This window comes from Oncorhynchus nerka, linkage group LG15 (genome assembly GCF_034236695.1).
Source record: "Oncorhynchus nerka isolate Pitt River linkage group LG15, Oner_Uvic_2.0, whole genome shotgun sequence".
NCBI classification, from domain to species: Eukaryota; Metazoa; Chordata; class Actinopteri; order Salmoniformes; family Salmonidae; genus Oncorhynchus; species Oncorhynchus nerka.
Genome location: NC_088410.1, coordinates 8,518,009 through 8,528,753, shown reverse-complemented (window position 1 = coordinate 8,528,753; position 10,745 = coordinate 8,518,009).

The following is a 10,745-nucleotide window of genomic DNA, read 5'->3' as shown; positions in this document are numbered from 1 at the left end:
GAGAATATGAGAGGAGGAATGAGAGGAGGAGAGAGACTGAGAGGAGGTGAGAGAGGAGGAGAGAGACTGAGAGGAGGAATGAGAGAGGAGGAGAGAGACTGAGAGGAGGTGAGAGAGGAAAGGGGAATGAAAGAGAGACAAAAGGAATTTGAAATATGGATGGAGAGAGAGGTCGTTTAGAGAGGGAAATAGACAGAGAGAATGAGAAAAACGGAGAGCTGGAGAAGGGGGAGAGAGTGCTCCTGTAATTAAGCAGTTAATCACGTCTGCCTGGGTGATTAGCTTGAGGGGGAATTGGGCACACACACACACACACACACACACACACACACACACACACACACACACACACACACACACACACACACATTGTGTACACTTCAGAAAAGCGTTTAGTGAAATGGAAGCTAATTTTCTCTGTCTGCGTTAAGGCATTAATTTAGTTTGGGTTAGCTAACTGCTAGCTCGTTAACAACGTAATTAATTCACTGACATCTGAAATGATGACGTCTCTCGGAAAATGATCTCTTGATAACCGGAGAGTGGGAGGGCAGGGAACGACAGATTGAGAGAGGGAGAGAAGTGAGAAGAGAGAGAGACACAGAGAGTGAGTGAGAGAGAGGGGGAGCACGAGGGGGGCGAGAGAGTGAGGGAGAGAGAGAGAGGGGGGAGAGAGAGAGGGGGAGATAGGGAGAGAGAGTGGGGGTAGATAGGGGGAGAGAGAGAGGGGGAGAGGGGGAGAGAGAGTGGGGGAGATAGGGGAGAGAGAGTGGGGGGAGAGAGAGGGAATGATGATGGAATCATATTTAGAAAGAAAGACGTCATTAATGAATTTTGTCGGAAGTGTTGATCTGTTAACTACAGAGAGGGGGAAGAAGAGAGAGAGAGAGAGAGAGAGAGAGAGAGAGGTTAAGAGAGAGAGAGAGGGGTTAAGAGAGAGAGAGAGAGAGAGAGAGAGAGAGAGGTTAAGAGAGAGAGAGAGAGAGAGACAGAGAGAGAGGGGTTAAGAGAGAGAGAGAGGGGTTAGAGAGAGAGAGACAGAGAGAGAGAGAGAGAGAGAGAGAGAGAGAGAGAGAGAGGGGTTAAGAGAGAGAGAGAGGGGTTAAGAGAGAGAGAGAGAGACAGAGAGAGAGAGAGAGAGGGGTTAAGAGAGAGAGAGAGAGAGAGAGAGAGAGAGAGAGAGAGAGAGAGAGAGAGAGAGAGAGAGAGAGAGGTTAAGAGAGAGAGAGAGTTAAGAGAGAGAGAGGGGTTAAGAGAGAGAGAGAGAGAGAGAGAGAGGGGGGAGGAGAGAGAGAGAGAGAGAGAGAGAGAGAGAGAGAGAGAGAGAGGGGTTAAGAGAGAGAGAGAGGGGTTAAGAGAAGAGAGAGAGAGAGAGAGAGAGAGAGAGAGAGAGAGAGAGAGGGTTAAGAGAGAGAGAGAGAGAGAGAGAGGTTAAGAGAGAGAGAGAGAGAGAGAGAGAGAGAGAGAGAGAGAGAGAGAGAGAGAGAGAGAGAGAGAGAGAGAGGGGGTTAAAGAGAGAGAGAGAGAGAGAGAGAGAGAGAGAGAGAGGGTTAAGAGAGAGAGAGAGAGAGAGAGAGAGAGAGAGAGAGAGAGGGGTAAGAGAGAGAGAGAGAGGGGTTAAGAGAGAGAGAGAGAGAGAGGGGTTGAAAAGAGAGAGAGGGGGAGAAGAGGGCTAGAGGTCAGAGGAAAGAGGGGAGAGAGAGAGAGGACAGAGAGTGACGTCATTTATGAAAGATGACAGAGAGAAGGGTTTATTGGTTTGGAAGGAGGCATAAAATTAGGCCCAAAATCACCTCTGTTAATTTTTCTGTTAAGTTATTTATATTTGAGGGATGGAGGAAGGAGGGGTAGATGGAGGAAGGGAGGGGTAGATGCCAGGATGGATGGAGGGATGGAGGAAGGAAGGGAGGGAGGGAGGGAGGGAGGGAGGGAGGAAGGAAGGAAGGAAGGAAGAAGGAAGGAAGGAGGGAGGGAGGAAGGAAGGAAGGAAGGAAGGAAGGAAGGAAGGAAGGAGGGAGGAAGGGAAGGAAGGAAGGGTGGGAGGGAGGGAGGAAGGAAGAAGGAAGGAAGGGATGGATAGAGGGAGGGAGGGAGGGATGAAGGAAGGAAGGGAGGGTGGATAGAGGGAGGGAGGGGGAGGGATGGATAGAGGGAGGGAGGGAGGGATGGATGGAGGAAGGAAAGGGAGGGAGGGATGGATAAAGGGAGGGAGGGAGGGAGGGAGGAGGGATGGAGGAAGGAAGGGAGGGATGGATAGAGTAGGGAGGGAGGGATGGAGGGGAAGGAAGAGGGAGGGATGGAGGAAGGAAGGAAGGGAGGGAGGGAGGGAGGGAGGGAGGGAGGAGAGGGAGGGAGGGAGGGAAGGAAGGAAGGAAGGAAGAAGGGAGGGAGGAGGGAGGGAGGGAGGGAGGGAGGAGGAAGGAAGGAAGGAAGGAGGGAGGGAGGGAGGAGGAAGGAAGGAAGGAAGGAGGGAGGGAGGGAGGAGGGAGGGAAGGAAGGAAGGAAGGAAGGAAGAAGGAAGGGAGGGGGGGGAGGGAGGGAGGTAAGGGAGGAAGGAAGAAGGGATGGATAGAGGGAGGGAGGGAGGGAGGGAGGGAGGGTTAAGGGAGGGATGGATAGAGAGGGAGGAGGGAAGGAAGGAAGGAAGGAAGGAAGGAAGGAAGGAAGGAAGGAAAGAAGGAAGGAAGGAAGGAAGGGAGGGATAGAGGGAGGGATGGATGGAGGAAGGAAGGGAGGGATGATAGAGGGAGGGGTGGATAGAGGGAGGGAGGGATGGAGGGATGGATAGAGGGAGGGAGGGATGGAGGGACTACGTATCTCATCTTGTTTATGGTATCAGTGGTACAATGATTAAAACTTTTGGGTCTTGTTAAAATGGGGACATATTTAGAGGTGGCACACAGTATGTCTTATCTTTCGGGGGGGGATTATTTGGGCGTTACACACAGTGGACACCTAGTTAGAGACGGGATTATTTAGTTGTTACACACAGTGGACACCTAGTTAGAGACGGAATTATTTAGTTGTTGCACACAATGGACACCTAGTTAGAGACGGGATTATTTAGTTGTTACACACAGTGGACACCTAGTTAGAGACGGGATTATTTAGTTGTTACACACAGTGGACACCTAGTTAGAGACAGGATTATTTAGTTGTTACACACAGTGGACACCTAGTTAGAGACGGGATTATTTAGTTGATGCACACAGTGGACACCTAGTTAGAGACGGGATTATTTAGTTGTTACACACAGTGGACACCTAGTTAGAGAAGGGATTATTTAGTTGTTGCACACAGTGGACACCTAGTTAGAGACGGGATTATTTAGTTGTTACACACAGTGGACACCTAGTTAGAGACAGGATTATTTAGTTGATGCACACAGTGGACACCTAGTTAGAGAAGGGATTATTTAGTTGATACACACAGTGGACACCTAGTTAGAGACGGGATTATTTAGTTGTTGCACACAGTGGACACCTAGTTAGAGACAGGATTATTTAGTTGTTACACACAGTGGACACCTAGTTAGAGACGGGATTATTTAGTTGTTACACACAGTGGACACCTAGTTAGAGACGGGATTATTTAGTTGTTACACACAGTGGACACCTAGTTAGAGACGGGATTATTTAGTTGTTGCACACAGTGGACACCTAGTTAGAGAAGGGATTATTGAGTTGTTGCACACAGTGGACACCTAGTTAGAGACGGGATTATTTAGTTGATGCACACAGTGGACACCTAGTTAGAGAAGGGATTATTTAGTTGTTACACACAATGGACACCTAGTTAGAGAAGGGATTATTTAGTTGTTGCACACAGTGGACACCTAGTTAGAGAAGGGATTATTTAGTTGTTGCACACAGTGGACACCTAGTTAGAGACGGGATTATTTAGTTGATGCACACAGTGGACACCTAGTTAGAGAAGGGATTATTTAGTTGTTACACACAATGGACACCTAGTTAGAGAAGGGATTATTTAGTTGTTGCACACAGTGGACACCTAGTTAGAGACGGGATTATTTAGTTGTTGCACACAGTGGACACCTAGTTAGAGACGGGATTATTTAATTGTTGCACACAGTGGACACCTAGTTAGAGACGGGATTATTTAGTTGATGGACACAGTGGACACCTAGTTAGAGACGGGATTATTTAGTTGTTGCACACAGTGGACACCTAGTTAGAGACGGGATTATTTAGTTGTTGCACACAGTGGACACCTAGTTAGAGACGGGATTATTTAGTTGTTGCACACAGTGGACACCTAGTTAGAGACGGGATTATTTAGTTGTTGCACACAGTGGACACCTAGTTAGAGACGGGATTATTTAGTTGATGCACACAGTGGACACCTAGTTAGAGACGGGATTATTTAGTTGATGCACACAGTGGACACCTAGTTAGAGATGCGATTAATTAGTTGTTGCACACAGTGGACACCTAGTTAGAGACGGGATTATTTAGTTGTTACACACAGTGGACACCTAGTTAGAGAAGGGATTATTTAGTTGTCACACACAGTGGACACCTAGTTAGAGACAGGATTATTTAGTTGTTACACACAGTGGACACCTAGTTAGAGAAGGGATTATTTAGTTGTTACACACAGTGGACACCTAGTTAGAGACAGGCTTATTTAGTTGTTACACACAGTGGACACCTAGTTAGAGACGCGATTATTTAGTTGTTACACACAGTGGACACCTAGTTAGAGACGGGATTATTTAGTTGATGCACACAGTGGACACCTAGTTAGAGATGGGATTATTTAGTTGTTGCACACAGTGGACACCTAGTTAGAGACAGGATTATTTAGTTGTTACACACAGTGGACACCTAGTTAGAGACGGGATTATTTAGTTGTTACACACAGTGGACACCTATTTAGAGACGGGATTATTTAGTTGTTACACACAGTGGACACCTAGGGATTATTTAGTTGTTGCACACAGTGGACACCTAGTTAGAGAAGGGATTATTGAGTTGTTGCACACAGTGGACACCTAGTTAGAGACGGGATTATTTAGTTGATGCACACAGTGGACACCTAGTTAGAGACAGGATTATTTAGTTGATGCACACAGTGGACACCTAGTTAGAGACGGGATTATTTAGTTGTTGCACACAGTGGACACCTAGTTAGAGACGGGATTATTTAGTTGTTGCACACAGTGGACACCTAGTTAGAGACGGGATTATTTAGTTGTTGCACACAGTGGACACCTAGTTAGAGACGGGATTATTTAGTTGATGCACACAGTGGACACCTAGTTAGAGACTGGATTATTTAGTTTATGCACACAGTGGACACCTAGTTAGAGATGGGATTAATTAGTTGTTGCACACAGTGGACACCTAGTTAGAGACGGGATTATTTAGTTGTTACACACAGTGGACACCTAGTTAGAGAAGGGATTATTTAGTTGTCACACACAGTGGACACCTAGTTAGAGACGGGATTATTTAGTTGTTACACACAGTGGACACCTAGTTAGAGAAGGGATTATTTAGTTGTTACACACAGTGGACACCTAGTTAGAGACGGCCTTATTTAGTTGTTACACACAGTGGACACCTAGTTAGAGACGGGATTATTTAGTTGTTGCACACAGTGGACACCTAGTTAGAGACGGGATTATTTAGTTGATGCACACAGTGGACACCTAGTTAGAGACGGGATTATTTAGTTGTTGCACACAGTGGACACCTAGTTAGAGACGGGATTATTTAGTTGTTACACACAGTGGACACCTAGTTAGAGACGGGATTATTTAGTTGTGCCACAGTGACACCTAGTTAGAGAGAGGAAATTTAGTTGTTGCACACAGTGGACACCTAGTTAGAGACGGGATTATTTAGTTGATGCACACAGTGGACACCTAGTTAGAGACGGGATTATTTAGTTGTTGCACACAGTGGACACCTAGTTAGAGACGGGATTATTTAGTTGTTACACACAGTGGACACCTAGTTAGAGACGGGATTATTTAGTTGTTACACATAGTGGACACCTAGTTAGAGACGGGATTATTTAGTTGTTGCACACAATGGACACCTAGTTAGAGACGGGATTATTTAGTTCTTACACACAGTGGACACCTAGTTAGAGAAGGGATTATTTAGTTGATGCACACAGTGGACACCTAGTTAGAGAAGGGATTATTTAGTTGATGCACACAGTCGACACCTAGTTAGAGACGGGATTATTTAGTTGTTGCACACAGTGGACACCTAGTTAGAGACGGGATTATTTAGTTGTTGCACACAGTGGACACCTAGTTAGAGACGGGATTATTTAGTTGTTACACATAGTGGACACCTAGTTAGAGACGGGATTATTTAGTTGTTGCACACAGTGGACACCTAGTTAGAGACAGAATTATTTAGTTGTCACACACAGTGTCTCAAGTTTAGGGGGGGGGGGCAGATTTAGATGTCACACCCCTGTGGTAAATCTGATTACGTTTGGCAGGATGTGACGGTCCGACAGTGAACAGGTGCCCCTCACAGCAGAGACACAGAGGAAATTTGTTCCTCCCTACAGTAAAGCATCCCTCTTTCTGTCTCTCTCTCTCTCTCTCTCTCTCTCTCTCTCTCTCTCTCTTCCTCTGTCTCTGTCTCTGTCAATTCAATTCAAGGGGCTTTATTGGCATGGAAACATATGTTAACAAATCAAATCCAATGTTATTTGTCACATACACATGGTTAGCAGATATTAATGCGAGTGTAGTTTAAATGCTTGTGCTTCTAGTTCTGACAATAGTAATAACCAGCAGTAATCTAGCTAAGAATTCCACAACAATTACCGTATGGGCAGGGTATGTAAACAAAGTGGCATAGTTTAAAGTAGATGATATAGAGTACAGTATATACATATGAGATGAGTAAAGTAGGGTATGTAAACATTATATTAAGTAGCATTGTTTAAAGTGGCTAGTGATACATGTATTACATAAATATGCAGTAGATGATATAGAGTACAGTATATACATATGAGATGAGTAATATAGGGTATGTAAACATTATATTAAGTAGCATTGTTTAAAGTGGCTAGTGATACATGTATTACATAAAGATGGCAAGATGCAGTAGATGATATAGAGTACAGTATATACATATGAGATGAGTAATATAGGGTATGTAAACATTATATTAAGTAGCATTGTTTAAAGTGGCTAGTGATACATGTATTACATAAAGATGCAGTAGATGGTACAGAGTACAGTATATACATATGAGATGAGTAATATAGGGTATGTAAATATTATATAAAGTTGCATTGTTTAAAGTGGCTAGTGATACATTTTTAATCAATTTTTACATTATTAAAGTGGCTGGAGTTGAGTCAGTGTGTTGGCAGCAGCCACTCAATGTTAGTGGTGGCTGTTTAACAGTCTGATGGCCTTGAGATAGAAGCTGTTTTTCAGTCTCTCGGTCCCTGCTTTGATGCACCTGTACTGACCTCGCCTTCTGGATGATAGCGGGGTGAACAGGCAGTGGCTCGGGTGGTTGATGTCCTTGATGATCTTTATGGCCTTCCTGTAACATCGGGTGGTGTAGGTGTCCTGGAGGGCAGGTAGTTTGCCCCCGGTGATGCGTTGTGCAGACCTCACTACCCTCTGGAGAGCCCTGCGGTTGTGGGCGGAGCAGTTGCCGTACCAGGCGGTGATACAGCCCGCCAGGATGCTCTCGATTGTGCATCTGTAGAAGTTTGTGAGTATTTTTGGTGACAAGCCAAATTTCTTCAGCCTCCTGAGGTTGAAGAGGCGCTGCTGCGCCTTCTTCACCATGCTGTCTGTGTGAGTGGACCAATTCAGTTTGTCTGTGATGTGTACGCCGAGGAACTTAAAACGTACTACCCTCTCCACTACTGTTCCATCAATGTGGATAGGGGGGTGTTCCCTCTGCTGTTTCCTGAAGTCCACGATCATCTCCTTAGTTTTGTTGACGTTGAGTGTGAGGTTATTTTCCTGACATCACACTCCGAGGGCCCTCACCTCCTCCCTGTAGGCCGTCTCGTCGTTGTTGGTACCACTATACCACTATAGTGTCGTCTGCAAACTTCATGCTTGAGTTGGAGGCGTGCATGGCCACGCAGTCGTGGGTGAACAGGGAGTACAGGAGAGGGCTCAGAACACACCCTTGTGGGGCCCCAGTGTTGAGGATCAGCGGGGTGGAGATGTTGTTACCTACCCTCACCACCTGGGGGTGGCCCATCAGGAAGTCCAGGACCCAGTTGCACAGGGCGGGGTCGAGACCCAGGGTCTCGGGCTTGATGATGAGTTTGGAGGGTACTATGGTGTTAAATGCTGAGCTATAGTCGATGAACAGCATAATCACATAGGTACTCCTTTTGTCCAGATGGGTTAGGGCAGTGTGCCATGTGGTTGCGATTGCGTCGTCTGTGGACCTATTGGGGCGGTAAGCAAATTGGAGTGGCTCTAGGGTGTCAGGTAGGGTGGAGGTGATATGGTCCTTGACTAGTCTCTCAAAGCACTTCATGATGACGGAAAATGAGTGCTGCGGGGCGGTAGTTGTTTAGCTCAGTTACCTTAGCTTTCTTGGGAACAGGAACAATGGTGGCCCTCTTGAAGCATGTGGGAACAGCAGACTGGTATAGGGATTGATTGAATATGTCCGTAAACACACCAGCCAGCTGGTCTGCGCATCCTCTGAGGACGTGGCTGGGGATGCCGTCTGGGCCTGCAGCCTTGCGAGGGTTAACACGTTTAAATGTTTTTCTCACGTCGGCTGCAGTGAAGGAGAGTCCGCAGGTTTTGGGCCGTGTCAGTGGCACTGTATTGTCCTCAAAGCGAACAAAGAAGTTGTTTAGTTTGTCTGGGAGCAAGACGTCGTTGACGGGGCTGGTCTTCTTGTAACCACGGATACACATTGACTGCCACATACCTCTTGTGTCTGAGCCGTTGAATTGCGACTCTACTTTGTCTCTATACTGACGCATAGCTTGTTTGATTGCCTTGCGGACGGAATAGCTACACTGTTTGTATCCCAACATTGCTGCCACGGCTCTCGTCAGAATGAGGATCGGACCAAAGCGTGGCGTGGTAAGTGTTCATGATTATTTATTACTCAAACAAAATAACTAAGAGAAAAAATGAGCAGTTCTTTAAGGCAAATCAACTATACAGAAAACAACTACCTAAGTATGATTCCCAATTAGAGACAACGATAGACAGCTGCCTCTGATTGGTAACCACACTCGGCCAAAAACAAAGAAATAGAAAACATATAAATAAAGAAACTAGAATGCCCACCCTAGTCACACCCTGGCCAAATGCAAATAAATTCATAAAAAATCCTACAATGTGATTTTCTGGATTCTTTTTTCTTATTTTGTCTGTCATAGTTGAAGTGTACCTATGATGAAAATTACAGGCCTCTCTCATCTTTTTAAGTGGGAGAACTTGCACAATTGGTGGCTGACTAAATACTTTTTTGCCCCACTGTATATGTTGCAGAGGGTGAGGCTTAAGCTGCACCCCTGTCTCCCCCCATGGCACTGTTGGAAGAAATGTGTGTTTTTTGCCAATTTTGACAGCACACTTGTTGTTTGCGTACATGGATTTCATAATGTCGTCAGGGTTTCTATTTTGTCCTGTAGTTCATTCAATGGGTTCTGGTGTCTTTGATCATGTATATGTTTTTGCTGTTTGTTCTTTGTTATAAAGTCAAACAGATTGGAGAAGTGGTTTACCCATACATGTCCATTTTGGAAAGATAATTCTTCGTGTTGTTGTTTGTTTAGTGTTTTCCAATTTTCCCAGAAGTGGTTAGAGTCTATGGATTCTTCAGTTACTTTGAGCTGATTTCTGACGTGCTGTTCCTTCTTTTTCCGTAGTGTATTTCTGTATTGTTTTAGTGATTCACCATAGTGAAGGCGTAGACTCAGGTTTTCCGTGTCTCTGTGTTTTTGGTGGGACAGGCTTCTCAATTTCTTACTTAGAGTTTTGCATTCTTCATCAAACCATTTGTCATTGTTGTTCAATTTCTTCAGTTTTCTGTTTGAAATGTGTAGATTTGATAGAGAAGCTGAGAGGTCAAATATGCTGTCTCTCTCTCTCTCTCTCTCTCTCTCTCTCTCTCTCTGTCTCTCTCGCTCTGTCTCTCTCTCTCTCTCTGTCTCTCTCTCTCTGTCTCTCTCTCTCTGTCTCTCTGTCTCTGTCTCTCTGTCTCTCTCTGTCTCTCTCTGTCTCTCTCTCTCTCTCTCTCTGTCTCTCTCTCTCTCTCTCTCTCTGTCTCTCTCTCTGTCTCTCTCTCTCTGTCTCTCTCTCTGTCTCTCTCTCTGTCTCTCTCTCTCTCTCTGTCTCTCTGTCTCTCTGTCTCTCTGTCTCTCTGTCTCTGTCTCTCTCTCTCTCTCTCTCTCTGTCTCTGTCTCTCTGTCTCTGTGTCTCTCTCTCTCTCTCTCAGTATACTTGTGATTGTAATAAGCCCAGTTTATTGTCAGTATGGCAAGGTGACAGAGTAGCATACTGAACCCCTCCTCTCCTCCGCTCTGACCCCTCCTCTCCTCCACTCTGACCCCTCCTCTCCTCAACTCCCCCTCCCTGTCCTCGTCTCCCCTCCTGTCCTCTCGTCCTCCTCGCTGTCCCCTCGTCTCCCCTCGTCTCCCCCTCCTGTCCTCTCATCTCCCTCGTCTCCACACGTCTCCACACGTCTCCCCTCCCTCTCCCTTTGTCTCTCCTCTCCCCTCGTCTCCCCCCTGTCCCCGTCTCC